Source organism: Elaeis guineensis, chromosome 13 (assembly GCF_000442705.2).
Source record: "Elaeis guineensis isolate ETL-2024a chromosome 13, EG11, whole genome shotgun sequence".
Lineage (NCBI taxonomy): Eukaryota > Viridiplantae > Streptophyta > Magnoliopsida > Arecales > Arecaceae > Elaeis > Elaeis guineensis.
The window spans coordinates 44,612,397-44,618,837 of NC_026005.2; positions in this window are offsets into that span (position 1 = coordinate 44,612,397).

Below are 6,441 nucleotides of genomic sequence, written 5' to 3' on the forward strand. Positions count from 1 at the left end.
CATCCGATCCTCTTTTTTTTTTTGAAAATTTATTTACACCCTATGGATTTTATCCCTTTGGGTAGATCAACTTGTGTCCATACACCATTGATCTCCATGGACTCCATCTCAGACTTCATGGCCTTAAGCTATTTTTGAGAGTTGAACCTTTGCATGGCTTCCACATAGGTGATCAGATCCTCATCATTCACATCAAGTTCAATGGGATCACCATCTTGGATCAAAAAACTGTAGTATATGTCTGGCTGATGCGATACTCTACCGGATCTCCTTAATGGCACCTCTACTGGCTCCGAATTTGATTCTTCAATCAAATCCAATTCTATGTATGTTGGTCCTTCCACCTCATGAACTTTATCTAGTTCAATTTTATAGGCATTAGCTCCTTCACTATGAAACTTTTCTAAAAAGATCGTCTGGTTGCTGACAAAGATCTTTTATTATACAGCTGGTAGAAGTAGTACCCTTTAGTTTTCTTTGGATATCCTACGAATAAGCATCTATCGAACTTAGCTCCAAGCTTATCTATCTTTAAATGCTTGATATAAGTTGAACACCCTAAAATCCTAAGGTGTGAGAGCACCGGCTTACGTCCAGTCCATATCTCATATGGAATTTTATCGACAGACTTGCTCGGCATCTTATTTAAAATGTAATAGGCAGTTTTTAGAGTATATCCCCAAAAGAAGATTGGTAGACTCACAAAGCCCATCATGGATCAAACCATATCTAACAAGGTTCAATTTCTCCTTTCAGACATCCCATTATATTATGGTGTTCCAAGAGAGATCCACTGTGAGAGAATCTCATTCTCTTTCAGATATATCAGAAACTCACTAGTGAGGTATTGACCACCTCAATCTTACCGAAGGATCTTAATGCTCTTCCCAATCTATTTCTCTACTTCAGCATGGAATTGTTTGAATATTTCAAATAATTCTGACATGTGCTTCATAAGATAGACATACCCATACCCCGATAGATCGTCTGTGAATATAATGAAGTAGTAGTATCCTCTTCTAGTACTTATGTTCATAGATCTACATACATCAGTATGTATTAGACCTAGAACATCACTGGCTCTTTCATCTTAGGTGACTTAGTCATCTTATGAAGTAAATAGGATTCACAGGTTAGTAATGATTCACAATCATCTATTTCAAGGACACGTTCCTCGATTAACTTGTTAATTTTATTCTTGTTCACATGACCAAGCTTACAATGCCAAAGATAGGATTCATTGATATTATCTAATTTAGGGTGTTTGCTGGCAATATAAATTATACTAACAGGTCATGATATTATGTATATACTATGTTTTAATTATCCATGCATAATTGCAGTATCATTCATAATGATATCACAAAAATCATCTTTTATTATAAACTTGAAATCAAGTTTGGCCAAAAGGCCTACAAAGATGACATTCATAAAAAAGTAGGGACAATACTGATAATCATCTAACATGATACTACTGTACTTGAAGATAAGCTACAAAGTTCTCAAGATTAGAACTAGAACAAGATTTCCATCTTCAATATTAAAGAACCGCTCGTCCTCTCAAAACTTTCTACTTACTTGTAGTCCCTGCAACGAATTGTATATATTAATCAGACTTTCGATATCTAATACTCAGGTAGTAGTATCACAAACAGAAAAATTACAAGGAGTTATCATATAAGTACCTTATAAAGCAACCATTTGTTTCTTTCTCTTATTTTTAGGCCTGTTTGGATCAAGGGTAGCTATATAAACAGGATAATTCCTCTTCAAATGATCCAGCTTCTTACAGAAGAAGCACTATATCTGGTTCTTGTCAACTTTTGATGATTTGCTCTGCTTAAGATCGATGATATAAGATTTCTACACCTTCTTCTTTCCTCTCCTAAAGGATCGATGTCCTGCAGATGAACCTCCCACTAAATTCACTGACTCTTTCTGAAGCTAGTGATCCTTTTCAAAAGTCTGCAGTAATTCTAGCAAACCATGATAGTTTATTGTAGACTTCGTCATTCTATAATGACTGAGAAAGGATAGATAGGATTTCGATAGCGAATTGAGGATAGAATCCTTGCCTAACTGTTCATATAATGGAAAGTCAAGTTTGCTAAGTCATTTAATCTGCTCAATCATGTATAGTACATGATCGGTGATTGAAGCCCCCTCTTGCATATGGGTATTGAACACTACGCAGGAGATTTTGTGTCTCTCCACATCCTCTGAGGTACCGAAGAACTCATTCAACATTTGAATAATCTCCTCTAACTACGCATCCTCGAACTTATAGCTAAGTTCATCGTTCATGGCTGTCCTCATCACATAACGCACAAGTCGTTCGATCATGAGCCACTTTATGTAAGTGTCTGTCGCGGTACGAAGAGCGTTGGCTGCAGGTTCTTCAGGTGCCTCATCTGTAAGAACATATAAAATTCTCTTATACTCCAACATGATTTTCAACTTTCGATACAAGCTATCAAAGTTGGGTCCGATGAGCTTGTCGCTGTCCAACAGTATACGGAGGGATAGTGTGCTGGCTATAACTAAAAAAAATATAAGCCTATTAGTATATTAATTATTTTTAATCTCAAAGACATTGACTTTAGTCTAAAGATCCTCTCATTATTTTTATGAATTGATAGCATCTATCTCCAACTTGAGAGTTACATTAATTCTTTAGCGGGTACTAGAATCCATACAAACTATATTCGGATCCGAGTGTGACTCGATCAATTCTAGTACATCTATGGATAGGTTCATAACCAATTATTCTCCAAACAACTTCTAGTAATTAGGTTTTGCCCCAGACATCCCTTCAGCAGGCGTGTGGCATCTCTACTGAAAATTTTGGTTAGGTCCAACCATTAATATGATAACACCAAGTGCATCCAACAAACGGATGTCCAGATCCGAGTGTGGCTCGACCAACCTGAGCATTGATCTATAGGTACATCATGATGGTCATATAATGAATGATAATTTTAATATGTAATAGACACTAGGCGTGTGGTACCTCCAATGCCTATTTAAAATATTGGACTCATTATCATGCACCTTAATGGGAGGCTATGACCAAATTATCTCATAACTCTATCATTTTATGGACCTAATAATTTAGAGAATTTGATTTCATTGACTTAAGAATAAGAGAAGAAGATGACTTGCAAGCTGCAAATCCTCCCACTGACTTTATCAAGTCATATAGAGGTTTAAACATAAGCTGGTCTAAAAATATCTAAATTAGTCATACTAATTCACCTTAATAGCATGGGTCTGCATGAATCGACTAGTAACCTAATCAAAATATAATCTATCATGTTGGTCAGATAAGTGAGATCAGTGGAAGGGATGTGCTCTTAACTCATCGTAGATGCATCTAGGTGAATAGCTCTTGATCGCTGTCGTAGACAGTCAAAAATAAAAATAACTCAAACTATATAGATAGGGTGAGTCAGAAACATTTCTATGGAGATCTAGGATGATTGTTTTTCTTTTTTTTTTGAAGAAGAAGAAATAAAAGAGAATTGATTGTAGAAGTATTAAAGAAAAACTAAAATAGCAAGAATTCAATTATAAATATAAATTAATTTATGAAAAAAAATAACTCAGAGAGATAACCTAAGAATTTCAAATCCATCATGCAAATTAGATTTATTATTATTTTTTATGTTACAATATTAATTCTTATGATTAGGGTATTAGTATAACTTATCTCTAAGGGATACGACTGTATCAGTAGATCACGGCTCATCCTATTAGAGTATAAACTATCTAAATTTAATTACAAGATATAAGATTTAATCTAACATACCACGATCTATCTCTCCTAGGCACGTACCGTATCTAGGGATCACAGTACATCAGTGGATGGTTTAGACCGTGTAGGCTAGATCAATACCTCAAAATAAAAAGATATGAAATAAAAATATAATTTTATTATATAAAAATTAAATATAATAAAAAAATAAAAATTTATTTATAGACTTCATCGTATTTGGGTTGAAGGGATTTAGCTATGCATCAAGATCTCTAGCTCCATATTCATCCTTTCTCTTGGATCCCTAAATCTTTCTTATTTTTTTATCTAATTTTTTATTATTTTTCCACTCATTTTTTCTCCACTTTATTCTTATTCCCGGACCTCCTATTTATAGATAAATTTTTTACCTTTTTTTGATAGCAAAAGGAGTCCCAAAACCCTTAGAAATCATATAATATCTGTAACATTAATTTCTGACCGTCGGATCTTCCTTGGACCACCCAGATCAGCCCAAAAAATGTAGATCAAGTTCTTCTCCTAGTCAAAAATGATGCTGGTGGTCCGATCGGGCTCTTGATGAGTTTTTAGCCGTTGAATCATGCAAAACCCTTCTATTCTCAGTTGGGATGAATATCAGCCGTTGGATCAAGTGATGGATAGAATTTCGACCATTGGATCGCGCTCCTAATCTCTTCTTTGCGTAGTTTTCAACCAACAATGAACAGCAACCATCCGATCTCCTTCAAAATCGATATCAACCATCGGATCGCAAAAAACTTCTTCCATCCACCTGTGAATCGCATCATGCACCGTGAAACTGTTCTTATGGATTGCACCTTTGAATCTATAGACCAAGCAGTCGGTTCACCATGCACCGAAGGTAATAAAATTTATTTTTTAAGATATTTTGATTTAAATTTTGCTCTGATTTGCTCTTAAAAAAAAAGTATTAAATTGCTCAATAATTCTTCATCATTTCGGTACTTAAAATTACTCAATTAAATTGATATATATCTTCATAAATATGCTTTAATTTTATATTTTTTAAAATTATCTATTTTTATAAAAAAAATTAATTTATTTATAAAATTATATTTTTTAAAAGATGTTAGCACCATAAATTATCAAAAATATCTATAATAAATATAAAAATATGTCACTTATCACACCTTCCAACTTGAACTTTGCTCGTCTTCAAGTAAAGAAAGAATTGAAAATTAAATACCGTTTAACTTAAAATTTTAAATTTTATCAAATAATTTTTAAAAAGATCATCGATGTTCAATAGAGTATAAATGAGGTATGTCATTAGAATATTAATACTAATCAATATGAGAGTTAAACTAAGAATACTAAATTTTTTCTAAACGTTTCTAAATTATTCCTAACTTAATCTCCAAAGCATTAGCCTTCATATGGATAAGTGTATTGTTATTTTTGTCCTTCATTTTTTAAACTTTCTATTTGACCCATGTAATGAGTTTTCAGCCAATGACTTTCGAACCAGATGGCTTTAGGGCACTAGGTATAGAATACCCCTCGAACTTACTTGCTTGAATCAAACAGGCTACAAGTTAAAACTAGCTTTATAATAAAGTTTCTTTGTCCTTCATACCTTTTGACGTGAAACTTAATGCTTGCTTAGGCAAAGAAGTCCGATTACTCAGCATAAAGTACTTAAAAACTTATATATATATATATATATGAAGAAATATATAGTTACTCTACACAAGTCTATGAGAAGTAAACTCTTCTTTGATGCTGGTAAAAAAATTTAGTAATGCTCAAAGAAAATTATTTAAGTTCTAAACTTAACTCTTTATTGAGTTTGTTTATACTTGATCCCTTAATATCTCACAAACTCTCTGGTCTGTACATCAATTTTCTTTTAAAAATATTTGATTTAACTCGATTCTTAAGTGTACCCAGATACTTAAATGCTAAATACTAACTTATTTGAGGATTTAATAATTTTTTATTCTCTCCTCCCAACTTAATCGATATTATCCTCAATGGAGTAAGAAAAAATGAAAGGTGCATACAAAGAGAAAAGAAAAAGAAGAGATGTTATCTAATTTAGAAGTCTTTTCAAAATTGGTTCTTCCCTAACTTAGCCAATACTGTCCTTAAATCTTTACAAAAAATATGAAGTAAGACTCGATTAATCTAAACAAAATATAAAAGATATCAAAAAGCAGAAGCTAAAACTGGGTTGCCTCCCAAAGAGTAGTAAGTTTATCGTCTTCAGTCAGATCACATTTATTGACAGGTGCTTTCACACAGAGCAGTCCATTATTCTTAAAAAAAATGAAGATCAATTAAAATAAAGTAAAAAAAAATTAGGTTGCCTCCCAAAAAGTGCTAAGTTTCAAGTCTTCAATCGGACTAAATCTATGATACAGAATCAATCAGAATAAATAGGCTCATGGAAAACCATGGCATCCTCCTCAATTTCAGTAGGCAACTCCAAGAATGGTTTCAATCATTGTCTATTTACTTTAAAAGTAGCACCATTACTTGGATTTTTGATCTCTACAGCCCCATGAGAGAAAATTTCTTTCACTATATAGGGCCCTGTCCATCTAGATCTAAGTTTTTCAGAAAATAAATGTAGCCTAGAGTTATACAAAAAAACTTTTTGATCAGAAAAAAATAATTTTCTAAAGATTGCTCGATCATGAAAT